The following is a 27900-nucleotide window of genomic DNA, read 5'->3' as shown; positions in this document are numbered from 1 at the left end:
TGTCAAACATCTTGGAATACTACCCCTGCCACCAGTTCTGGCGGCGGGGGTAGCATTCCACCCTTCTAGAGGGAGAGACATGTTCACACTGGTCAAAGCCGGTAGGACTTTCCTGAGCCCTGGCATCACAAAATGGATGCCTCTGCCACAGACACGAGTCTGACCTCCTGCTGCTGACCGAAACTCCGGCAGGGGAGGCCTGGACAATAGGTTTCCTGTTCCAGGGAGGTCTAACCACCTCCCCAGACAGGCAGATGTGTATTGGGGCTGGGCGGGAGCACTCTGGTGCTTTGAAGTCCTGCACTGGGGGCACATTTGGTGTCTCTGTGCATAATCCAGTTAAAACCGGTTGCAGGGGCTACCTGGCCCTGCTCTGGTGCGAAACTGGACAAAGGAAATGGGTGTAACCACCCCTCTTTCCAGACCCACCCATAGGTGGGGTCTTAGAGTTAGTCCATCCCCTAAACTTAGTATAGGTATAGGAATCCAGTCCCTAGGACATTAGATTACCCTGGATGAAACTCTGCAACATATATCCTGGACCTTCAACGTCCGTTTTGTGGAGAGGTGTGGCTCACTAGTTAGAGGCGGCAGACCCGTAAGCAGAGAATTGGCCAGGGACCAGGGTTCAATTCCCGACGCGGCAGGGTCGTGGACCAGGGTCAAAACGGACTTGATAATTCTCGCCTCGGTACCTACTCTAACCAGGAACACACTCGGCAACTCTGGGCATTAAGCTTGCCTCATCTCTACAACGGCCCCCCACAGACGCCGGGGATGCCTGGTTTCACCTTGGAGATACCCAGAAAGGGACCATCTCACAGGGATAGCCAGGACGGGTTCCCCAGCGGTCTACAGCGCCGGGACGCCCCGTTGCTGGGGCAGCTGTGCGCTTTACAAGTCTACAACATTTACATTTACTAGAAATCTGAAGAAATCTCCCTTGGGGTCAAGGAGTGACTCCCCTGCTTGGCAGGCACCAAAGAAGCAACTGACCGGTCTGCATCGCTGAAGCTCCCGCCGGTTGCCGAAGTCTTTGCATCACCAGAGGTGGATTTTCAGACTTCTCCAAGGCTACCCTGAGTCCACAGCAAAGCTGAGGCCCATGGCTATTGTGGGTGACGTGGAACCGTGACCCCTGGACACCATGAACGTTTGCAGCAACACTATTTTCTGGGACTTCCTCGAAGTTGTGCTTTGGGCTCCGAGTAGTCCCAGCCTTGTGCACCTCCTGCACCGAGATTGCTGGCCTCCACTCCACGAGTGACCCGTGGGCCAGTTTCAAGTGCAACCGCTCAAGGCTCCTTTGCGATCGCTAGCCCGTTGGCTTGTAGGTCCCCACGAAGGCAACTCCTCTTCAGCTTGAGCTTTCCTGTTTGCTCCAGACGTGCCCTGACTTACCCTTGCTGGGTGAGTCCCTCAGACCTTGCTGGTCTGCACCGCAGTCCTTTCTCTGAATTCCAATGACTTGCTGTTGCCAAGGCTTGTTGTGTCCAATCTGGTCGCTGACACCACAGCACTTGACAGACTTCGTGGGACAGCTCGAATACGGCTTGTGGACTTCGTTGACACCTCCTGGACCTCATGGATGAAGAGTCAAGACACTCGTCAGCTCACCTGAAGCACCTGACATCTGAGGGCATTGGTCCATCCTGCCCTCAGTCACTGGCTAGTGACCCAGACTCTGTCCCCTGTGCTTTCAGGTTCCTTCCATCCTAGATCCAGGCTTGGATCTCTTCGGACACTTCTCCTCTTCACGGCAGCACCAGTTCTTTGCAGGCTTCCATTGAAATCGACAACGCGACCCGACACCAAAAGACACCTATGCACCCGGCTTCCCTGGGTGAGGTAACTCGAGTACTCCAGTGCTCCCATAGGGGCTTGCCCTAGAACTTCCTAAGTCCAAAAGGGTTTGGTCCTGACTCAATTCTAAGTGTCCCTAATCTTTAAATTTCCAACCGCGACATTGCTCATAGAAGATAACGGGAACCCGCGGTTGTGTTCACACACTGCATACAGTCCCCGTGGGTCCCCTGTGTCACTACCTTGGGGGGTTCCTTGGCATCCCAGCAATTCTACAGGCTCTAGGCCTTGTGTCTAGTTCAGTCGTGGTTCTTATACCACTTTTGTGGTATATGGTTTGGTACGCCCCTAGGTCCCAAACGTGTATTTGTGCTATTACTGATGATTGCTCACTTGTAACTTAAGTACTTCGAACTCCAGTCTCATAAAGAGACTAGAGGGGTATGTTTTAACCTAAATACATATATTTTAAATATATACCTGGTGTGGTTGTCCTTTCATTTGATCGTTCAAGAGATTATAGACTGGTAAAACAAGCTGCTTTACATTCCTTCAAGACTTAGCCTGAAGGCTGCTCTCCATAGCTACCACTAGGATAGCTTTCAATAAAGGTTGCCTTTAACCTATCACCATCAGGGGTTATTTGGACTGATACAAGGTGCCCACTAGAACTAGTGGACAGCATATATCAGGCCACCTTCTCACACAGCGCACATAAGTAAATGGGTCTGGGGGAGGGATGAGCAGCTGTGAGGCAACGTAACACACAGTGATGCCGCTCATATGCCACATGCAAGACATGTCAAAATGAATAACAAAGTCGCACTCATCCCACCCCACCCCCAACAAGCCACTTCACGTATCATCAATGCAAGCAGATTCCAAACTTACACTAGGGATGAAAGCTCCTTTGTCTGAACTATCAGGTGGAAGCTCAGCTGCACCTCCGACATCGGAATTGCATGTCCCTGGCAACCCCTGGCAGATACTATAGCAGCTGATGCCGACTCCCACACTACGCAGAGCCCGACAAGAGACCAATGTATACACACCCCACACACATGAGTCCTTGCTCGAAGTTATCTTGCCTTCACACTTGCTCCCACAACATCTCAGGTGTACAACTGGTGCACACTAAAACAACTCATTGATCCGAGATGTAGCATTTCATCCACAGGACTGGCGCAGGTCAGAATAGTGTTGCTTCAACAAGAGCCACTAAAGCAATAGCCGAACATCCCAGACACATGCACAACCCCTGTCACGTGGAACTGTACCGTGCATGAATGCTACATTTACTGGGGGCACTGCCAATGGCAGTCTGGCGGATCAGTTACCGGCTAAGCTTCAGCCTGTGTTGTATTGTCGATCATGCATGTCCGAGGATGTCTGCCTATCTAACAGGACGGGAGCTGAACTGGATTTTGACATGTGTGTGCGCCCCCTGTTGGCCCACGACCAGGAGTGTCACCGTGATACCCATTTATGGGAGTCCTTGATACTTGACTTCCATGCTGGCAGGTGGACCTGGGAGATTGCACAAATCCTCGTGTGTAGTGACCACATTGAATCGCTCCCCTTTTGGGCTGTAGTGCTAATTGGTGTAAGGGGGTGAATGTAGCACATCTGTCCGGACCTGCTAATGGATCGGCTCACCGTCCTGTTTGATGAAGTCGACAACGACCTCATGTTGGAAATGTTAGCCTCCGAAGCTGCAATCGCTTTCATGGACGAGTAACTACGTACCTGCAGCCACAACAGATTGGAACACATTGCACATGTCCTGACACCTTGTTGCATCTTGGAGATCTGGTCACATATCCCATGACAACAGTAGACATGGCTGCATTCGCCTGGACTCCGAATACATGAGCGGACAACAACGTGGCTTAACACACACCTGTGAAAGGTGAGGCACTCCCCCAGAGTGGACAGCGGCGCTTGGCAACGTTCCTCATTCTGACATTCTGCTGCATTGGTCTGCATGTTGTGGCACTTATCTTGTCTGTACTGACATGCATATGCTAATAAAGTCTACCCACCTTCACTTGTATTCAACTGTGATGAGTGTTGATTTGAATGACAATGTGTGTCTCAATGCCTATCTGGGTCATGGCCATACATGCGCATTGATAGCATTACTCAGGGAGTAACTTTTTGTGGAATCACTGTCCCTACATTCATCCATACTTTCATTCTTGATTGATTATGGCCATAATACATCTGTGTGAATTGGAAAGTTTTATTCACATTCATTGGAGTGTTGAAGCTGGACCAGTACAGGGCCATGCAAACCCCACTTTACATTGTTGGCCTGTGGAGGGCCAGCCAGAGTCCTTTCGGGATTGACAAGTTCATGGAGAGTGGAAGACTACAGTCCGCAGTGTGATTGCTGTGTCATTGGTAACCAAACCAAATATGGCAGTCCATGTCCAGGTCCAAGGTAAGTGTCGATCAGTATATAGGGGACAGTGGAAGGAGTTATTCCAGGGCATGATGCAGAGGGCAGAACCAAACTGAACCCCGCCATATGGTGGAGATGAATGCTGCCACTTCATTCTAGCAACAAAGCCAGATTTATCATCATCTATGTCCTCTGATGTGTCAGGTGCCTCACATGCGGGTGGTGGTGTTTTGTCTGCATCACTGTGTGGCAGTGACACATCAGGGGACGGAGAGGAAAATCTGCCGCACTGTGTGGCACTGACACTTCAGGGGGAGGAGATGTGGATGTAGTAGTAGCACCAGCATCCATCCGCACCAGGCCTTGTGGTGGCAATGCCATGACGAGGATCTGCAGGGCATGGAAGATCACAGCTACATCTCGCTGGTGTGCAGCCGTGGCAAACATTCTTTCTGCCTGCATCCGCTCCAAGCTTTCCATCATTCTCCTTATGTGTCCCAACTCACAGATGACATCGCTAGGGCCACTCTGACTAGACAGTTGATCTTGGCTCATAGTCAGGACTCCAGCGATGTCAGCCATGGCTTGTTGTAGAGCAAGGAGCGGACAGTGGGTGTCCATTAGGGACTATGAGTGGTCTTTGATGGGAGTGAGACACCCCTGTATGGCATCTAGTTTGGCTGCCATGATGTCTAACCCCATCCGCAGATGGTCAGATATCTCCTCCTTGGCATTCCACGTGTTGGAATGCCATGTGTTGGTCGTGGGCATCCTGGGAGACAGCCGTGGTGGTGGGTGCTTCCTGCTGTGTGGTCTGTGCAGGGGGTGGGGTCTCATGGATGCAGCTGGTCAGCCCTGCTCCGGGAGGTGGGGTGCCGGAGCTGTCCCTGAGCTGTTGGAGTGCGTCGGTGTAGATGTTGGGGAGGTCCTCTTCATCATCAGTACTGAATTGTTGGGTCTGCTCTGCAGGAGGTGTTGATTCTCCCACTGCAATGTGAAGGGGAAATGCAGATTGACATTGTGTTCACATGTATGTTCACGCATTGTACAAGTTTACTGTCAGACTGCATGGCAATGTACATTGTGACTGTTTATGAGGAGATGCCTATTGGAAGCGGGACATTTGGCATTTCTACACCATCAGAGATGTGAGGTTGTACTTGTTAATTGTCATCTCACAGTTTCATGCTATGCCAAATGCGAATGGCCATTTTCAACACACAGGCGGCAGCAGTTGTGTCCTCTGTTCTGTTGTGAAAGTGTTGCAATTTGTACCACATTGTTGTGAATGTTGGGGTGCTCTGCATCTTATGTGTGTGTGCTGCATTGTGGGTGAGTTGCCCCTTCAGATCTGACTTGGCTGGCCCTTATCCCTTTCAGACGGTGTGCCTTTCACTTCTGTGCTTATGCAGTGCTGAGAAGTTGCAAACTTGGGTAAATTGGGCTCTTGGTTGGAGTTGTGACTCTTGGGCATGGTTTGTCCGCAGATGTGCCACACTTACTTGTGCATGTGTGCCATTGTGCCCATCTCCCCCCGTCCCCCCAGTCCCTGTTCGTTACTCACCCTGTTGCTGTTAGCTCAGGTCATGTTGTGCAGTGTCGGGTCCCCAAGCTCCTGCCACCGTCTCCGCAATGATGGTCCCAGGCTGGTCCTCCATGGGGCTCGTAGGGTTCTGGTTATCCTCTATACTTGCTCCGGCTACCTCCATGGTGCTTCACAGTTGTTTGGGTCTTGTTTGTGTTTTTGGTTGCCTCTTTTATGGTGATTTTGGTCGCCTGACTTGTGGGACTTGCAGGCTGGCGCTGCTTCTCACTGGATTTTTTATCGCGGTGGTGCCCATTGCAAGTTTTTTCACGTTGGGGTTTAGACTTTTATTGCCGTTCAAGGACTTTTATCGTGGACATTTGACGTGTTGTTAGGAGACTAGTGCATGTTACCGCCGTGTTGAGAATACGACGTTGACACAGAGTTATTTTCCTGCGATAGACGGCTATGTGAAAGATTGCGTTAACTAATTTTGGCGATGATTATCACACGTTCTTGTGAATATCCCCCCAAGTGTTTTGTGAGGTGGAGCTGGTGCTTCCACAAAAACACACAGTGGTAGTGGGTGGCACCAGTAGAAGTGACAGAAAAAAAATGCACTTTCCTGATCAAAAGAAATTTGGGACTGGCATTTGTTTGTGGAAAATTAACCATGGACTAGTGTAACTAAACTTCGAGACGTTGGAACAATTTGCATATTGAACATCATAAACGTAGGTGTAGGCTCAGAATACATACTTCTCTGTTTGCATACACACACATCTGCACATTTTATGCATATGAAACTCATGCCCCTGCTTTACAGTTTAGTAACATTTTGAATATGTCCTGGGCCTAGGGCTGTGCAATTGCCAGTGGGTCCTTGCTTGCAAAGGTCCTTTTATAATTTGTGGATCACAAATTCTGGCCCTGTAAAATAATGAAATGTGTTATGCACCATCTGCAAAGATATGCCTCTCAGTTGCTTGTCACATTTTTTAAATCTTGCAGGGCTAAACCAGCCTTTAATTGTAAGGACAGTGTTAAAGTGAATGCCATTGAGTTTGCTATTAACAGTTTGAAGTGTAAAACAATTCAGCTTGTATTGTACTTTGGGAAAAGGCAATCTCCCCAAAAAGTAGGACTTGTTTCAAATCCAGATAGAATGGGGCAACACTCCATATGAGGCTTGTATTTTGGAGTGGGGCAGAGGCATAAAGTAAGGGAGACCCAAACAAGTCGGTGGCACGTGCCATAAAGCAGAATAAGGTTGGCCACAAGTAGGAAGGCACGGGGAGTCAACCCACCCCTGCAGGCCCAAACTGTATGGGGCATGGTTCCAACAGGAAGAGGGGGGTTGGTCCAAAGTCTACATTTAACAAAGTGGTGGCACACCCTAGTCAACTTTAAATGAGACAGGCTAAATATCAAATAGCCAAGCAACTGACACATCGATGGAGATAATCGAACACCATTTCATCATAAGGTTGGGCACCCTACCCTGCTCCATCGTGGGGTGAGAAAAGGACACCTTATCTGCCACCATGGGTTGAGCCAGAGGATAGCTAAAGGTCCACCCCATGAGAGAGAAAGGGCTTGAAGGAAATTGCCCTTTCTTTGCATGGTTACCCCCATTTATGCCTCACATTTGATGCAACCCGACTTGATATGCCCTTAGTTTCGCAGAGCCTGTGTTCTTTCCCAAATTTGTATCTTTGTATCCACAAATTGGCACTATCCTGGCCACAGGCACGCCCCTTGAAAAAGGTACCATTGGTACCAAGGCCACTGTGGCCAAGGAAGGCCTCTAAGGGCTGCAGCACCAATTGTGTCACCCTTAGAGACCCTGCAACTTAACCCACATGCTCTGCCACAAGCAGGCTGCGTGTTTGGGTGCAGACAAAAGTGAAGAGTCGAAATGGCATGCACTCCTGTGTGCCATGCCTGCAATGCTCTTCCTAAGGCCTAGGTAACAAATAAAAAAAGAACAATTGATGGACAGAATGCAGAACAATTTAATGTATTCACCCCAGTACAGAGATCTGGGCCTACATCCATCGTTTTTTGCTCACCATGCCATTCCAGTTTGGACCCAGCCATTTGCAAATCAGTATTGACCCTGCACCCAATGGGAACAGTCCAGCCCGAACTGCCAGGCCAGGTCCTCCCTGGACTGGAAACAAACATCCTAGGACCGGTTTCGAGCTTTCAGCCCTCATCAGCCAGGATAGCTTGACTCCACTGGCATGGAGAGTACAGGACCCACGTCTGGGCATACCCGTTTCACTCAGGGTGACAAATGCAAAAGGAACAATTGATGGACAGAATGCAGAACAATGTCATACATTCACCCCAGCACAGAGATCTGGGCCTAAATCCATCATTTTTTTGCTCGCCATTCCAGTTTGGACCCAGCCATATGCAAATCAGTCCTAGGACCAGTTTCGAGCTTTCAGCCCTCATGAGCCAGGATAGCTTGACTCCAGTGGCATGGAGAGCACTGGACCCACGTCTGGGCATACCCTTTCCACTCGGGGTGACAAATGAAAAAAGAACAATTGATTGGCAGAATGCAGAACAATGTCATACATTCACCCCAGTAAAGAGATCTGGGCCTAAATCCATTGTTGTTTTGCTCACCATGCCATTCCAGTTTGGACCCAGCCATATGCAAATCATTCTTGACCCTGCCCCCAATGGGAACTGTCCAGCCCAAACTGCCAAGCCAGGTCCTCCCTGGACTGGAAACAAACATTTTAGGACCGGTTTCGGGCTTTTAGCCCTCATCAGACAAGATAGCTTGACTCCCGTGGCATGGAGAGCACGGGACCCATGCCTGGGCATCCCGTTCCACTCGGGGTGACAAATGCAAAAAGAACAATTGATGGACAGAATGCAGAACAATGTCATACATTCACCCCAGTACATAGATCTGGTAAATCTATCATTTTTTGCTCACTAAGCCATTCCAGTTTGGACCCAGCCATATGCAAATCTGTTTTGACCCTGCACCCAATGGGAACAGTCCAGCCCAAACTGCCAGGCCAGGTCCTACCTGGAAACAAACATCCTAGACCAGTTTAGGGCTTTCAGCTCTCATCAGCCTGGATAGCTTGACTCCAGTGGCATGGAGAGCACGGGACCCTCGTCTGGGCATACACGTTCCACTTGAAGTGACAAATGCAAAAAGAACAATTGATTGACAGAATGCAGAACAATGTCATACATTTACCCCAGTCAAGAGATCTGGGTTAAATCCATCGTTCTTTTGCTCACCATGCTACCCCAGTTTAGACCCAGCCATATGCAAATCAGTCTTGACCCTGTGCCTCATGGGAACAGTCCAGACCGAACTGCCAAGCCAGGTCCTCCCTGGACCGGAAACAAGCATCCTGGGACCGGTTTCTGGGTATGTCCCTTCTACACGCAGGGTAGCTTGAATCCAGTGGCACAGTGAGAAAGGGACCCAAGTCTGAGCATACCCATCCCACTTAGGGTAAAAAGTGCTACACAAACAAACGATGGACGGAATGCTGAATAAATCATACATTCAACCCCAGTCAAGAGATCTGGGTTAAATCCATCGGTCTTTTGCTCACCATGCCACCCCAGTTTAGACCCAGCCCTATGCAAATCAGCCTTGACCCGGTGCCTCATGTGAACAGTCCAGACCGAACTGCCAAGCCAGGTCCTCCCTGGACCGGAAACAAGCATCCTGGGACCGGTTTCTGGGTATGTCCCTTCTACACGCAGGGTAGCTTGAATCCAGTGGCACAGTGAGAAAGGGACCCAAGTCTGAGCATACCCATCCCACTTAGGGTAAAAAGTGCTACACAAACAAACGATGGACGGAATGCTGAATAAATCATACATTCAACCCCAGTCAAGAGATCTGGGTTAAATCCATCGGTCTTTTGCTCACCATGCCACCCCAGTTTAGACCCAGCCCTATGCAAATCAGCCTTGACCCGGTGCCTCATGTGAACAGTCCAGACCGAACTGCCAAGCCAGGTCCTCCCTGGACCGGAAACAAGCATCATGGGACTGGTTTCTGGTTATCAGCCAGGCTAGCTTGAATCCAGTGGCACAGTGAGCAAGGTACCCACGTCTGGGCATACACATGCCACTTAGGGTGAAAAATGCTACACAAACAAATGATGGACGGAATGCTGAATAAATCATACATTCAACCCCAGTCACGTGATATGGGTTAAATCCATCGTTCTTTTGCTCACCATGCCACCCCAGTTTAGACCCAGACATATGCAAATCAGTCTTGACCCTGTGCCTCATGGGAACAATCCAGACCAGATTGCCAAGCCAGGTCCTCCCTGGACCAGAAACAAGCATCCTGGGACCAGTTTCTAGGTATTACACTTCATCAGCCAGGCTAGCTTGAATCCAGTGGCACAGTGAGCAAGGGACCCATGTCTGGGCATACCCATCCCACTTAGGATGAAAAGTGCTAAGCAATCAAATGAAGGACGGAATGCAGAATAAATCATACATTCACTCCCAGTCAAGAGATCTGGGTTAAATCCATTGTTCTTTTGCTCACCATGCCACCACATTTTAGACCCAGCCTCCAGACCGAACTGCCAAGGCAGGTCCTCCCTGGACCGGAAACAAGCATCTTGGGACCGGTTTCTGGGTATTACTCTTCATCAGCCAGGCTAGCTTGAATCCAGTGACACAGTGAGCAAGGGACCCACGTCTGGGCATACCCATCCCACTTAGGCTTAAAAGTGCTATGCAAACAATTGATGGACTGATGGAATGCTGAATAATTCATCCATTCACCCCCAGTCAAGAGATCTGGGTTAAATCCATCATTCTTTTGCTCAGCATGCCACCCCACGTTAGGCCCAGCCATATGCAAATCCGTCTTGACCCTGTGCCTCATGGGAACAGTCCAGACCGAACTGCCAAGCCAGGTCCTCCCTGGACCGGAAACAAGAATCCTGGGACCGGTTTCTGGTTATTACCCTTCATCAGCCAGGCTAGCTTGAATCCAGTGGCACAGTGAGCAAGGGACCCTCATCTGGGCATACCCATACCACTTAGTGTGAAATGTGCTATGCAAACAAATGATGGACGGAATGCTGAATAAATCATACATTCAACCCCAGTCAAGAGATCTGGGTTAAATCCATTGTTCTTTTGCTCACCATGCCACCACAGTTTAGACCCAGCCTCCAGACTGAACTGTCAAGCCAGGTCCTCCCTGGACCGGAAACAAGCATCCTGGGACCGGTTTCTGGGTATTACTCTTCATCAGCCAGGATAGCTTGAATCCAGTGACCCAGTGAGCAAGGGACCCACGTCTGGACATACCTCTCCCACTTAGGCTGAAAAGTGCTATGCAAACAATTGATGGACAGACGGAATGCTGAATAAATCATCCATTCACCCCCAGTCAAGAAATCTGGGTTAAATCCATCGTTCTTTTGCTCACCATGCCACCCCAGTTTAGACCCAGCCAAAAGCAAATCAGTCTTTTCCCTGAGCCTCATGGGAACAGTCCAGACCGAACTGCCAAGCCAGGTCATCCCTGGACCGGAAACAAGCATCCTGGGACCTATTTCTGGGTATTACCCTTCATCAGCCAGGCTAGCTTCAATCCAGTGGCACAGTGAGCAAGGGACCCACGTCTGGGCATAACCTTCCCACATTTAGGGTGAAAAGTGCTACGCAAACAAATGATGGACGGAATGCTGAATAAATCATACATTCACCCCCAGTCAAGAGATCTGGGTCAGCGTCCCCTACACAGGTCAGCACCCAGGGCGGACGCACCATTTGCACTGCCCTAAAGCCGGCCTGACCTCACCCTCATCTCCGTCAAAGGCCCTCACCTGCGGCTCGGGCCTATAACTCCGGTTCAGGGCCTTTTAAAACCGGTATAGCCCTCAGCAGCTGGTTATTAGGCTATTTTAGAAGCGATGGACCTGTGCTGTATTTCCCTTCTTTTAAACCAAATATTACATAGAACTTTGAATGATCTGCAAATATTGAGAATATTTATAATCTGGTTTTTATTGTTTTAAAGGTCGAAAAGTATACCTCTGAGAGTTAATTCTTCCTCAATGATATGTCCTGAGTTATTATGTTTAAGCTCCTTTTGAACAAAATCTGAAATATTAGAGCTAGGAATATAACTGATACCTCTAGGAGACAAAGGCCAGTGTTACATCCAATAGGAAAGAGTAATTGGAAGAAGGTGGCTTATATGCAGTATAAAATGTGTAATTTCGATAAAATTACGTCTCATGTTGAAACTTTGCGGTATTCGACAAGTGTACAGTGTGCCTGTTCCATTTGGTGTAAAAATGTCATGCATTGCAAGGTTACGTTTCTTTAGCAGGAGTCCCTTTGTGCACATTAACAGAGGCATGGTGCGATGCAAATCTTTCCAAGACAAGAATATACTGCTCTGAAAAGTTGCTCAATGATTCCAACTGAGCTGATTTGTGATGCATCTTCCAGCACTGCATGTAGTAAATGTCCCCCGCTGAGCATGATACTAATTCAGATGGTCTTATATATTCAGGAACACATTCTAATGCTTTGTATAATGAACACAGGGTAGTTATGAAGATGATATTGACACAGTATTTAAAACAGATATTTATATAATCTTTCTTTCTCATCTCTATCGATTGGTTCTACCAGGCTTTTCGGGGTATACGAGATGTGGGCTTGCTAACCATGCACTGTAAGCAGGAGGGCCCTCGACATATTCAGGTATATTAGGCAAGCCCTTTCACTTTTACATAATGCAGTGAAAGGCAAGGATGGTAACCACAACAAAAGAACTAAAGACAGGTAGTTTGCTAAACAGCTGTCGGCGTTGAGTGGCTTGAAGCCACACCTGCCACTTGCTTCCTGTAGAACAACACAACTAGATTTGTTAGTTGAAACAATAAAATATGCGTTATCGGGATGAAGTAGCCCGAACCGTTGGAACAAGCCTGCTAACCTTTGCTACAAGAAAAGAGCAGATTGTGTGTAAAGTCTTAAACTCCCCTGTGCCTCGAGTGCCAATGGCTGCAAAAAGGAAACAAATTAATTTTGCACCTGCTGGTGGAGTGTGTTCAGAGGTGACGCAAAGATTTCCAGGGTATGGACTGGATGTCAAATTACACCAATAAAGATAACCTGCGGCCTAAAGAAAAAAACACACTGTTTCATCTTGCAGAGAAGCTACATGCCACTGAGCAATCAGACCTCAGAAAATGGAGTACACAGTGTTCATTGTCCTATATTTGCTTTACTAAATCTCTACAGAGAGATTCCAAGCTGGTTATTAACTTGCAAAACGTTCTGTTGCATGTAGTAGATTGAGCAGGAAAATAAACTTCTTCGCAGTTGTTTCTGAGTTGGCCTCTGCATTGTGTTTTCCAAGGGACTTAGGATACGATAGAAGACCATTTGAGACACTTATCATTGAGTTAAAACACTTGAGCTGTTCAATTAATTATCGTTTTATATCAGCTAGATTTTGGGAGAGGAGGTAGGCTGGTGGAAGTCGACTAAAGGTAGTTTTGAGCAGTGCAGAAAAAGAAAGATATGACATACCCGGCAAGGGAAAAACAACAATTGGCGGCAGGTAGGAACATCCAGCCACTTTTCCAAATTCTGCATAGCCAAGGAATCTTGTTAGGTTGCATTTCTGAAGAGGATCTTCGTTGGCTGATGTTGTATTTTACTAGTCAATGTTTCACATGTATTGTTATCTTCCTATATGTAAAGTGTTGCCCCTTTCGTCTTGAATCGTTCCTTTAATCTACCTTTACAAAATGTAGTATTACATCAACTTCTTCTTAAATGTATGCATTTCAAATGTTTTTGAGAATTAGTTGCAGGAGGATGGTGGCAGAGAAAGAGTCGTCGACACAGGGCTGTTCATCAAGAATAAATATTTCTACATGGGGAGCTATTGTGCAGACTACAATTTGGCAACACTGATGGAATTCAACAATTGAAGGAATGGTTTGAGGTGGAAATGGAGAACACGGTATATATACTCGAAAATGAGAATGAACATGAAACATTGACTACTAATATGGTATATAAGCTCTTTCCTTGAAAACAAAAACTTAAAAGTAAAAATAATAAAGCTAGAAAGGATCAAGACCATAGAGAAAGTGGCAGAAACCCACCATAACTATCCATAATCATACTCATCACGATTTTTGGGAGTTCTAATCTGTCTTCTAAAAGCAGTGGTCCTTTCTTGACTCACTCTACCAGGAATATTACGGGGCTCACTAACATAAGTGCCACCTTCTTTTTCCTCAGGAATAGAGGGTTTGCCCGCACACAGTTCAGTGGTAGAACGGATTCACACTTTATTGTTATTCCCTTCACTAGTCTCACCCTGATTCGATAAATTCTCTTCTCTACCTTGCTGTTCATAACCCAGTTACTAATAAAGCACACCCTTATTCTTCTTTTTTGAGTCACACCTCCTCCCTTCCTTGGCTACAGCCACACTTCTCATGGTACACACACTACTATTCTCCAATTTCACTGCATTCTTTAGCCTTTTCTTAATTCTCCTAGGCTCACTGAAAATGCTTTCCTCCTTAAGTTCTACCATGTTTGACACTTACCCATCATCTGGAACTCAGTGTAACCTCTTTCACACTATGGGGCATATTTACAATGCCCCGGTGGCACTTTTATCCCACCGGAGCATCACTTTTGTGTGCTCCAGAGGCGCAGTGTGCTGTCCCAAATTTACAAAGCTATGCAATGCCACCATGTGTGGCTTTTCATGGCCATGAAATACAGAGTATTGGGTGTTGCTGTCGGTCTTCCGATGCAATACCCATGGTTTTTACACTGCCCCAGATTTACAACATTGGGCGGCAGGTCGGAGGCGTTATTCGAGCCTCATCGTGGTTTCAGTTCTGACTGCCGCATTAGAAAGAGTGTGGTTGAAACTGAAACCAGCCGGTCATTCCACCTTGCTTCTCACAGGCTCAAGGAGCCCGTCGACCAGTCAGTAATCGGCACGTAATCCCAATGCTTGGCGTTTCCGCCATTGGGATTACGAATCTTGGTTTCCAGCAGGCTTTCCATGCCGCGCTTTCCAACAGTGACAGCCTGTCGGAAAGCGAGTTTGGTGGCCCCTAGGAGGTGCCCTTCTCCCTGCGGCCTCTGGTTGAGGCCCCCCCTATTAAACCCTACACCGTGTGGCAGGAACCATGAGGTGCCTCAACAATACACAAAGAAGGGCCAGAGGAAGTTTAGAGACTAGTGAGGGTGAACTCCCTTAATTTATTCGACAGACCTCACAAGGCCCTAGGGTCTAAAAAAATTTACATTAGGATAAATGTACAAACACCAGATCGAACAGGCGTCCCTTTAAAGGAAGATTTCCCTCACCCACCAAAAGTGGTTGGTTTTATCATTGGGTAACCTCCTTGCACGATGAAACCTAGTCAAAGTGTGGGCTACAACCTCCTCACTGCCACATGGTGCAGGGATTAACATAATCCTCCATTTCTCAATGGGAGCTTGTGCTACGGCTGGTTTGCAGCCGCAACACAAGCTCCTATTGAGAAATGGGAGTATGTGACCGCATCGTGTGCAGTCGCATTGTGGTTATGGTGTCAGGACTACTGACCGGAGGTCGGTCGATCCCGAGACTGCAATGGTGTCGACCGGAGGCAACTCCAACCGACATCGTAATCGAGCCCAAAGTGTAAATCTGGGGCAGCAACAACACTAACACCTTCCCAAAGCAGGCATAACGAGGAGAAATGTTCACATTTGTCCTTGTTGTTTCCTCTTTCCACATTCTGCATTCTGCAGCACACATAGAACAAGGACACGCCTCTTTTGATTGTTTTTGTGTAGGACGGTGTCCCTTCGTACAAAAACAAATCATGCTAACAACACAGACACCCTTGCACCATCGTGCAAGGCTCCCTGCTTTAGCACTAGGCTGCATTTTGTGTGCCAGAGCTTGCAGAAAGAGCAGGAATGCACTGTATCTTGTAGATATGGTGCATTCCTGCCCTTTTTGTTTGACAAAGGACAGAGCAGCTAATAAGCTTGCAGCACTGCCCTACACCAAAATATTATAAATATGCCCTTATGTTTTCAATTATAGTAAGTCTTATACTTCTTTTGAGATTCCTCAACTCATTTTTTAATCCCTGTAGGATTCTACTGAGGAACCTAACCTCTCTTCATCCATCCTGGATTACTTTTAGAGGAAAGTACACATCCCCTCATGGCCCCAAATTGATTCTTACCAGTAGAATCTTGTCTTGTGATGTAATAGGCCCACACCATCCATCTGACTTCTGTCAGCCAGCTCTCCCCCCTCAATGAGCTAATTGTAAGATCCATTTAATCATGTTGATGGCTTTCTCTTCTGCTCTGCTTCCTCTAGGATGGTATAACGAGGTTAACTTATGTTTACTAAAAGAAACATTTTTGTATTTCCACATTTATCTGCTAGATAGTCATCTACTAAGGCTTCACATCTCCTTTAAACTCTCTTCCATTCTTCACTATTTATCTCAATTCCTTCAATACCGCAACACATTTATACACACACTGTTTCATTCTCATTCAGTGATTGCATAGTAACTTCCTTTCCTTTCTATGAGCTTTTTTAGGTGAGGATTGTGAGTTTTGTAGGGGTATATGGTGGGAAGTAACTAAATGAAATTTTTTAAAGACATTTGTTTGTTAATACATAATTCACAAATAAAGATATTTATTTACATGAAAAATGTTTTTGTATTTTAATTATAATAATTTATGAAGTTATTTATAATATGTATTTACCATTATAATATGTTTTAATTTAATTTTTAATATAAATTATATATGGAGTTATTTTTACATATCTATATTTGTATTTGTTTAGTATGTTTTTGAAATGATTTTATTGTGTTGAAAAGAATTTGTATGTTTCTAATGTTGCATTGACTTCAGTGGGATTAGTAAATTTTAGCCCTCCACAATCCAACACTTTCCCTCCTTTTGCAGTTTTTGAAGTGGAAATCGTAAATGTTACCACTCTGCAATCCAACCCATTCCCTACTGTTGCATTCATTGGAGTGGGACTAGTAAGTTTTACCCCTCCGTATTTCAACACTTTCCCTACTGTTGCAGGAATAGTATATTTTACCCCTCCACAATTCAATATTTTCCCAACTGTTGCACTGACTGGAGCAGGAATAGTATATTTTACCCCTCCACAATTCAACCCTTTCCCTACTGTTGAACTGACTGGAGTGGGAATAGTAAATTTAGCTTTTCCGCAATCCAACATTTTACCTACTGTTGAGCTGAGAGGAATGGGACTTGTCAATTTTATACCTCGTGAGTACGATACTTTCTCTACTCTTGTATAAATTGTAGTTGAAATAGTGTATATATTAATTTTAAACAGTTGCAGTTTACTTTATATTGTTAAAATATATATTTATATGTTTAAAATTATCAATGTTTTTTAATGTTGTATATATTGCTAGCACATTTTTTTTTCTTCATTTTTTTAATTAAAATCGTTTGTTTTAAAATATTTTATGTTATTGGAAATCTGTGTATATATTTATTTCTTATATTATTACATTTAAAAATGTTGTCTACCTACTTTCCTAACAAGCAAGTGTCAAAGTATCATAGATGCTGGTTTTTCAGTGTTAATGTTTAATGTTGTATAGAAGATCACATGTATCAATCTCCATTACATGGCACACGTTGGAATGCTGTCTGTAAGTGTATAATTAGAAAAGTATCATTCTCGTACACATGATATGTGTGGAAATGTTCAGTTATGGCCCCTTCCAAATGCATTTTGCCAACAAGTAATGTTACTCTATTTGTCAAGTGTTGGTAAGTCGAGATAAAAATGACAGCAACTACTATGAGGCCCTGTGACTGTAACTCTAACCAAGATGCAATAGGCCTTTTGCTCCTGATCACCTATCTGCCATGTTACAGCTGATGTTCACTTATCATGCTGGTTACCATTTGTCAAGTGTTGGTAAGTCGAGACAGAAATGTCTACAACTACCATAATGCCCTGTGACTGTAACTCTAACCAAGATGCAATAGTCCTTTTGCCCCTGCTCATATGTCTGCTGTATTACAGCTGATGTTCACTTATCATGGACTTTGTAATATACATACAGTACTCTACTCAGAGACATGTCTGACTACTTTAACTGACGGTGTCCTGTTCTCCTCAACTGAAACTAGTGATGCATGAGTGACACTATACCAAGTGTGTACCTCAAATACATGTAAGCCATGAAAGTAACTTGGAGGAGACAAATACACATGTTTCTTCTACACTGTGTTGGCTGAAATGTTTTGGAGATGTCATGGTTATGGTGCAGTTCAGAACACAAAATCTCCCCCTGCTTCTACGGACGGAATGATTTCTCAGTCACAAGCACATACACACATCACACGCTGGTGGGGCCCATAACACCAACATTCATTCACATCAACTATCCGTGCCTTGCAAAGGAGATTTTCCTGATCCCGAACTACAGCTATTCACTTTGGATAGAGGAAACACATCTATTGACTTACTCTAACAGTTCCTCCATCCGGAGGTCAAATAGATCATTTAGTTTGTTTGGAATTTGATGGAAATCACTTTAACTCTCATATTATCATTGAAAATATTACAAGAAATAATCACCCGACACAGTTCTTCAAATAATGATTATTCTTTATCTAATTAAATCGCAGGATAAAATCCTAACAATTGCCATATTATCTTCTGTCATATTTACCTATTCTGGCTATTTGTCGTTTTCTAAGTCAGCACCGGTCCTGAGAGAGTTCATCTGAATGCTAAAGTCCCGTCCTCTTCTGTCAGCATAAGATCTCCTAGCGAAGAGCAGCATAGAGTGTTGCGTAGAATAGCATCAATCAGCTAGGGTCAACAGCGCTAGGGCTTGAGAGATTTCCCTCTCTAGACAACTAATATTTATACCAAAATTTACATATAACAGTATCATTTTCTTTATTTCCAGGCCCCTGATTGGCTAAATTCAGCCACATCCCAATACTTTAAGAAACATTCTCCAAATTTCACATACGGATGATGAATAAACTAGGCGCATGGGAAAGGCTGTTCCCAGGTCAGGAAAGTATCAGTCTATTGTGAATAGGTGGCTTTTGGTTCCCAGATGGCAACATTTGCTCCATGTTCAGGGACATTGGCATCTCGCCCAGAGTAGTCTTCATGGACCTGGTTCGATAGTTCATGGAAAGGCCACGATGAAGTCGGTGCAGGTGCCTTCTCCATTGCTCAATAAGTCATTGTACTTTAGCTAGGATTCAGTCGACAGCCATCTTTTAGTAGGCCGAAATAGTCAACTTAAGTAAAAGAAACACAAAATCGTAATTAATTCATAGAAATGATTAAAACAATGTTATTCCCTTGCTAATACCCTTATGTGTATGCATTTACCTAGCCATATGCAACATTTAAAGCCGTTAATGCTGGTTTATTTAAGCGCAAATCACATTAACACCGCTTAAGCCAAGCATATGAGTTTAATATGCGTACAAACTTAGTTCACTTATTATTTTAGCCATGCAAATGCATCCCCACGTATATTCTCTTGGTTAATAAGATTGATTAATTTAATATCACACCACTCCATTATTTATTAGAATTAAAATATTATTCATTTTAATATGACATATATAAATGGATTGGGTATACAATTTTTTATTTTACCTGCTCCATCAATCCCCCCTTTGGTGATTTTATCACCACAAAACCCACAAAAATTTCAATTTATTTCCCCTTTTACAGAAATTTGAAATATCTTCTTGCTTAATTAAAATTCTTTTCCCCTTTCGTCTTCTTTTTTTTTGTTTTGTCATACATACTCTCCTTCCACTCTTCCAATTCTATTTCATTGAGATCTTTTTCTGGTTTCTTTTCCCTCTTTTTGTAAATTTCTCTTTTAACCTTCTTTTTATTTCTTCTATATCTACAACACATACATCCTAATCTAAGTATTAATAATACGAAAATCACACAGATTAATGGAAATAATATTTTCCCTAGTATAGTACTACCTAATTTACCTAAGAAAGCTTTAATAGCAGCCATTTTATTACTAATTCTAGTCCAGATACTTTCAACCTCCAGTGTTTTTATTTCATCATGCAATTCTGTAATATTCTTTATATAGACTTTTAGATCTCTGCTTTCGTCAGGAATGTAAGTGCAACAATGTTGAACTTTCAGCATTCCACAGACTCCACCCTCTTTTGCCAATAAGATATCAAGGGCAAGTCGATTTTAGCATAATCATAGCACGCATGGCAACCAGCTCAGTGTTTACCAAGAGAAATCCTCCAGCGGTGCTTGTTGACAAGCGATCCACTATGGTGGACGACTTCCGAATATTATTTGCATTCCAAGATATTCCCACTGCTGGTATCAAGGCTCCAAAAATATCACCTACAATTTCTAACCAAGTTTCTCTTCTGCTACGCATTAGTAGGTTATTTGGTCCACTATTTTCTACTCTATCCATGTGAAAGATCTTTGGAAAGACCAGGCCAACATAGCATGTGCCATACCAATGGTCGGGCAACCTGTAGTAAGCCTTGTTCCCACAAATATAGTACAGTCCAGGGAAAACTGGATCTTCTCCACCTCTAAATCCCCATCCGGATGCAATGAAATCTGTATCATGACACTCACTCGTCCCTATATAGATATAATCATATTGGGACCTTTCCCTCATGATGCATAATTTGCCTTTCTGGGGTGAGTCTATAGCTATTGTCGGTTTAACTCCACCCGGTGTCTCCTTTTTCCCATCTATTTCCCAAATGTTTTCCCCTTCCTTATGTCCCTCTGCATTCTTGTGTATTTTCAATCTTCTCTCTTCAACCATATCCAAAAATGTTTTCTCTTCTGTTTTCAAGCTACAAGTTAAATTGTTCTTAAAAATGTATTCTAGAGTTAGTCCTTTAGTTTCTATAAAAATGTCTCCTAACACATTAGCATCTTTAGCTGGATTTAATTTTTTATTCATGGGCAATCGTCCAAGAATATTATCTATATTAGACAAATTATACTCTAATTTTCCTACTTGATAAAATATACTAGTTAAAACGCTACATGTTATTCCATAAGTTGCTGGGAGGTGATGATAAGTCACCCCTTCTGAAACAGATGCAGGTAATTGCATACATACGTAGCAATCCCTTACGTCCATTGTTTTTACATATTCATACAATAATTTTGAAAACACATTGCTAGAAAAATCAGTTATTGACCTATCTTGATGCACATGCTCTGTGCTTGTTCTAACTGGTATTACCTTTTGTGAGCTTTTCACTATGTTAGTCATATTCTCAGTATGTCCTGCTAATGTATCTAAAGTTACTTTGAAAGAGATCAAAAGAGCGAGTACGCTCCAAAGAAGCATTAATAGTCCTGTACAACAACAACATGTCTTGCACCATCTTCTCATGAAGGTACATCTACTATTGTTATCATCTATGTTAGCCATCTCGTTAGAATTAACCGTGTCTTTTGACTTAGCCTCTTCTACTCCTCCTCTTGTAGCTTTCCTACAAGATCTAAGACCTTATCAGGTGATCCAAATACTTCAATTTCCTATTCAATCCTGTATATTCCTCCAAGGATCGATTTAAATTACTCAGCTCGGCCTTTCGTCGTTTTTCACTTCTTTCTCGTCATCCACATGAAGGATTTCCTGATCTTCCGCTTCTTCTCCGATGTCGGATAAGATAACTCTCAGGATTTCCCGTTTCTTCTTCTTTTATCAATCTCAGCAAAGTCTCCTCTGGATTTCCTTGACTTTCTGCCTCTTCCCTTTGTTCAGGCAGTGCCACGTACGTCCAGTCAGGTGACTTATACCTCTGGTTTGGTTTTCTTGCTCGTTTGTTTGCTTCTGACACTTCTGTTTCTCCCTCTTTCTCTGGATGCTGACTGGTTACTTCATTCACTTGTTCAGCCTCTGAGGGTTTAACTCGTGTCAATCGATATCTCAGCTTCTTAATTTTGTTTGGCCAAAGATCACCTTTAGCATTTCTTCTTGGTTTGCCGTTTCTTTCCTCAATCCAAGTTCTCTTTCTCAGAACTCGACCCTCTGGTATTTCAGTTTCACTGTCCTCAGATTCTGTCTCATTTGATTTTTCCTTTTCAGAAGTCTCCTTTTCCACCTCCTGTGTTGGCCCTACTTCTGTCCCTCCTCGGGTCTCCGACATCGCAATCTCCCTGCTGACTACTTGTCCCTTCACCTAGCTGGGTGTTGCACTTCCCTACTCCTCCTTGGGGTTTTTCCGCAATCTGTCCCTCTCTTTCTGTGACTGTCCCTTCTTCTTCTTCCAGAATTTTCTCAGGTGGAACTTTGGTGTAAATGTTACTTCTGACTGGACATTCTTTTCTTTTCTTCTTTCTGTGTTCACCATTGGCGTTTTGCTCATCTCCAGAATCTGAACCATCTGAAATCTGCAATCTTTTCCTCAGAATTTCTTCTCTGGGGGTCTGAACTAGTCTTGGCCCATTCTCCCCCCTTTCAGGATTTTCTTTTGACTTTATATTCTCATTGCTTGACTCATCACTTGATTCTGATTCGTCAAAGTATTCTTTTCCAATGCCGTCTGCTGGATTTGGAACTCTCAAAGTGTGGCTTGCATGTATCCAGTTTTTCAGTCCAGCACACTTCACAGCAGTTGTTGTGGTCAAGATGACTTGTCTTGGCCTTCCCCCACCTTGGAACCAGGCAATTTCTTCTTCTGTGGACTTTTATCCTCACCCAGTCCCCTGGGCTCAAATCATGGGCTGGTTTCTTTTCAATTGTGGTGGCATCCGCTCCAACCTGGTGAAACACAGAATGAACTGCGTCAGCCAGGCCTTTACAGTAATCCAAAATCATGTCATCAGTTATAGTCATCAGCTTGTTGACTGGTACAAACACGTGTCTCATGGCGCGTCCCATGATGATCTCGTGTGGACTCAAACCTGTAGTTCTGTCTGGAGTAGACTGAATGGTCATCAAAACCAGAGGCAAGACATCAGGCCATTTCAAACCCGTGGCCAAACACATTTTCCCTATTCTGTTTTTGATTGTACCATTCATTTGCTCGACCACACCAGAAGCCTCTGGTCGGTAGGCACAATGCAGTTTTTGTTGTACACCTAATGCTTCACAAATCAATTTCATGATCTCATTGTAGAAATGTCCTCCTCTGTCTGATTCTATGGTTATTGGGAAGCCGTACCTTGTGATGAATTCCCTCAACAATAGCTTGGCCACTGTGATTCCATCAATTCTTCTGGTCGGGTATGCTTCCACCCACCTTGAGAACAGACAAACTACCACCAACACATACCTTAGTTTGTTCAAAGGGGGCATTTCAATGAAATCTACTTGCATTCTGGTGAAAGGTCCTCCCTCCCGGCCTATGGTGCCTAGACTCACAACAGTTTTCCTTCCAGGGTTGTACTGCTGACATGTCAGGCATCTCGGACAGAGACTTTCTGCTATCAACCTGAATTTTGGATTGTACCAGGTCTGCTTAAAAGCCCTTATCATGGCATCCCTTCCCAGATGTCCTTGGCCATGATACATCCGTGCCATGGTTGACATCATGCTATCAGGCATTACTGGTCTTCCATCCCGATAGACACACACATGATCCTTTTCCCTGGGTGCACATCCTGCTTTTACCCACTGCCTCATTTCCTCTTCAACTGCCTCATCCTGCAACTGCCTCACTTCATCCCATGTTCCCACAACGTTAGTAAACATTATGGAGCAAGAAGACATTTCCCTTTCTTTTGACCGATTAATTGAGTATTTGTTTCGGGCACAATACTGAGCCATGTCGTTTGCAAAACGGTTTCCGGTAGTGATGTAATCACTACCTTGACCATGAGCAGCACATTTTACCACTGCCAGTTCTTTTGGCATTTGTATTGCCTCAAGCAATTTTCCAACCACTTCTGCATTCCTTATGGGAGTTCCACTTGAGGTCAGGAAACCTCTTTGCAGCCATAATTGGCCGAAGTCGTGGACAACTCCGAAGCCATACTGGCTATCAGTCATCACAGTCACTCTCGCATTCTTCCCAATTTTGCATGCCTTGGTCAATGCCACTATTTCTGCTACTTGAGCGGATTTAACTCCTTTCAAGGGTGATGCTTCTATAACTGCTGAAACTGTGCATACTGCATAGGCTGCGCTCAACACTCCTTCATCCGTTCTCAAACAGGACCCATCCACAAAAAACACATAATCACTTTCTGGCAGTGGTAGATCTCTTATATCAGGACGAGGTTTTGTGCAGTAGTCAAGCACATCCAGACAATCATGATCAACCTCTTCTCTTATCTCCACTCTCTCTGCATCAGGCAAAAGTGTAGCTGGATTCACATTCACACATCTTTCCAGACTCACATTGGTTGCACCTAGAATGACCTTTTCATACTTAGTCAGCCGACTATGTGACATGAACTGTGTTCGACTCCTTGTTAAAAGGATCGCCACACTATGGGGTACAAACACTCTTACTGGATACCCCATCACGATTCCTTCACTCTGCTCTAAGCTTCGGCATGTAGCCGCTACTGCTTTCAGACATCCTGGCAGACCTATCGCCACTGGATCTAACATTGACGAAAAATATGCCACTGGTCTCCTTTGCCTTCCATGTTTCTGTATTAACACTGAAAGTGCGCATCCGTTTCGCTCACTACAGTATAGTTCAAATTCTTTCTCGTAGTCTGGCATGCCCAGAGCTGGGGCTTCACACAGACTGTTCTTCCGCTGTTTGAATGCTTCCAATTCTTCTTTGTTTAGTTCAAGGGTGTCTTTGACCTCACTTTCCGTCAATTTGACCAATGGCTTGGTAATCAGGGAAAAGTTACTTATCCACTGACGACAGTAACCAACCATTCCTAGGAACATTCTCACCTCTCTTTGGGTCATTGGAGCTCTCATTCCTCTAATGATTCTGATCCTGTCTATGGTTACTTTTCTCAGGCCTTTTTCGATAGTATGACCCAAGTATGTTACTTCCTTCTTACAGTATTGCAATTTTGTTGGAGATACCTTCAGTCCTCCATCTGCCAAATGATTTAACAAAGCTATGGTGTCTGTTTCACAGGCCTCACGTGTCTTTGACGCCACCAATAGGTCGTCAATATACTGGACTAAAACTGAACTCTCAGGCATAGTAAGACTTTCCAGAGATTTCTTTAACAACTGATTGAAAATGGAGGGGCTCTCTGTGTACCCCTGTGGGATTCGGCACCATGCAAAAATACGGTCTCCAAACCGAAATGCAAAAAGCGGCTGGCTATCATGATGCAACGGAATGGAAAAGAAGGCATGACATAAATCAATTACTGTGTACCATTCTGCATCATGTGGAATCTGATACAAAATTACTGAGGGATTTGGAACAATGGGACAGCATGAGACGACAATCTTGTTAATCTTTCTCAAATCTTGCACAATCCTGAATTTCCCACTCGGCTTTTTCAGTCCCATGATAGGCGAATTACATGGACTGCTCATTATCTCCCTCAACACTCCTTGCTGGATCATTTTCTCAATCAAAGGGGTTACTCCTGCTATTATTTCAGGTGTCAGTCTGTATTGTGGAATGTTTGGGTAAACTGCTCCTTCTTTTACAGCGATTCTCACTGGGTCTACATTTCTCATCAGGCCTACATCTTCTCCAGTGAAATCCCAGACTGCTGCTTTCACTGTCTGTTTCAATTCTGGGGGCAATTCATCTGGATTGAATACTGCATAGGTTCCAGAAACCTCACACTCTCGGTTAGCTATGGTCATTTTATACAGAACATCTTCATCTGGTGTTTCAAAGGCTATTCCGTCTGGTGTACAGAATATGGTGCAATTCATCTTGCACAACAAATCCCTTCCTTGTAAATTCACAGGACTGGTGTCACACACCACAAATCGATGCATGTCTGAAAATTTCCCTATTCTGACCTTTACAGGATCAGTAAGGTACGTTTTAATCTGGGTGTTAGACACACCAACTACTTGGATTGTTTCATCCGAAAGAGGAAGATTTTTCACATCTGCTGATCTGACAGTGGATCGTGTAGCTCCAGTGTCTACTAGAAAAGTAATGTTTTCATCATTAACTTTCCCATCCACAAATGGTCCTGTCTGATCTATTTCTAGAGATGCGCCAAGTTCGCACCCTGCTTCCTCTTTTCGGCACCGTCAATAAATCTCTTCTGGCTCACTTTCGTCATTTTGCAGCCAATACTCTGACACAGCGCTCGCGCGTTGCGGTTTGTTTACCTGTTCTTCATTGTAGAATCCCGCCTCTTTACTATACTTCTGTGTGCTCCGGTTCTGTGGTAAGGGCGGTTTTGGCACCTGATTCTGCGTATTAACAGCCTTCTGCTGTTGCGGCGGTGGGCCACTCCCCTCACACTGCACCTGTGGATTCAATGACGGATTTTCATTGTTAGTACCTGGTGGATATCTACACTCGGATTTCCAGTGCCCTAATCTTCCGCAATTGTGACAGGGGAACTTCTTCTTGGCTTCTTCTATATTACCCTTTCCTTTTCCTGGGCCAAATTTTGATTTAATGCCTAGATTATTAGCTTGTTCTATCAGCTGAGCTTCCTGTCTCTCCGCAACCTTCACTTGAGCCCACATTGCCTTTTCTTTTAGTTTTCGCTGCTTTGCCTCAATCTCATCACTAAAGTATTTAGCATGCCTCAGGATATCATCTATTTTCTTGCTCTGCCAGTCCACAGTGTGCTGCTTAATCATGTCCCTAATCTCGGGACGCAGACCATACACACATCTGTACACAGAATGACTCAGGTCCTTCTCTCCTAGACTGTCATCCCCACTAAACTGTTTTAAAGCCAAAATTAGCCTCTCATAGTATGCCTGGACTGACTCTTTTGCTTCCTGATGTGTTTGATCTATTGTAACCCAGTCTGTTTCTTTTGGAGGCACTTTGTTTTTCAAGAATCCCATGACCTGTCCATATTTCTTCTGGGGCTCCTGTTTTGGGATCTCTCGGGTATTCTTTGGTTGGCCAATCTATGACTATCTTACATTCTGCCCACAAGTCTGCTGGCACTATTATATCAAACAGACTATTCAGATCAATCCATAGCACTTTTGACAAATTCACAAATCTGTCTACCTGTCTGTACCACTCGACCGGCTTTTCCCGTAATCGAGGGAAGTCATTTGTAAATGACAAAATGTCCTGTCTGGTCCATGGGACATGCACATATCCCCCTCCTGGAATCTCTCTCATAGGGAACTCCATCACCACCTTCTCCTTTTCTCTCACAGGAAACACTGGAAATGTTCTGTCTGAGGTGTCATCCCGCTTCCTATACCACCTGCTCTTCCATTTGTCCACATCTCCCCATTTCCTCAATATCGTGATTATGTCCCTAATCTGCCCTATTCGTCCTGCAGCGTTCAGATTATCAATGTCTTTTTCTGTGAAATCCACTTGGTATGGTTTCTGTAAAGCTGTCAATTCCCATTTCACTCGCTATTTCTGCTAGTCTGTCATGTAAATTCTTTGCTCTCCAAGTGATACTTTTGCATATGAACAGCAATTCCTCATCTTGGTAATTTTTCAGCTTCTCTGTGGGGATGGTCCCTACAATCAACTCTTCCAATACCATCCGTAATTTTGCCACATCAACGGTATGAGATTCTTTTTCTGTATCCTGCAAGCCTTTCAGCCATTCATTCAATTCTTCAGTAGTTATGCTCACTGATTTCTCTACATTCCCTGGTTCTGTCAATCTCTGTGGTTCTAATATTGATCCTCCTACCATTCTGCTTCTCTCGGCAGTATCAGGACAGTAAAATGGGTTCTTTGACACATGCAATTCACCTTTACCCATAGTATGTCCCCAGGAATTCTCTTTTGCTCTCATCAGGGGCTGTTCTTCCTGTCTATTGTTCACATACGGGACTGTTAGTCCGTGCTCACTGTCTTTCTGCTTCTCAAAAATAGGCATAACAGGACCTATGGTCACAGGGACTGTAACTGCTTCTAGATTTTTCGTCAATTCTCTTATTTTCTCTGTCAGTTCTAATGTGGTTTTTGCTAGTTCCCTAGAATTTTCATTCTCTGCCCTATTTTCCTT

Source organism: Triturus cristatus, chromosome 1_1 (assembly GCF_964204655.1).
Source record: "Triturus cristatus chromosome 1_1, aTriCri1.1, whole genome shotgun sequence".
NCBI classification, from domain to species: Eukaryota; Metazoa; Chordata; class Amphibia; order Caudata; family Salamandridae; genus Triturus; species Triturus cristatus.
The sequence above is the reverse complement of the archived record's forward strand: the minus strand, read 5'-3'. Positions refer to the sequence as shown.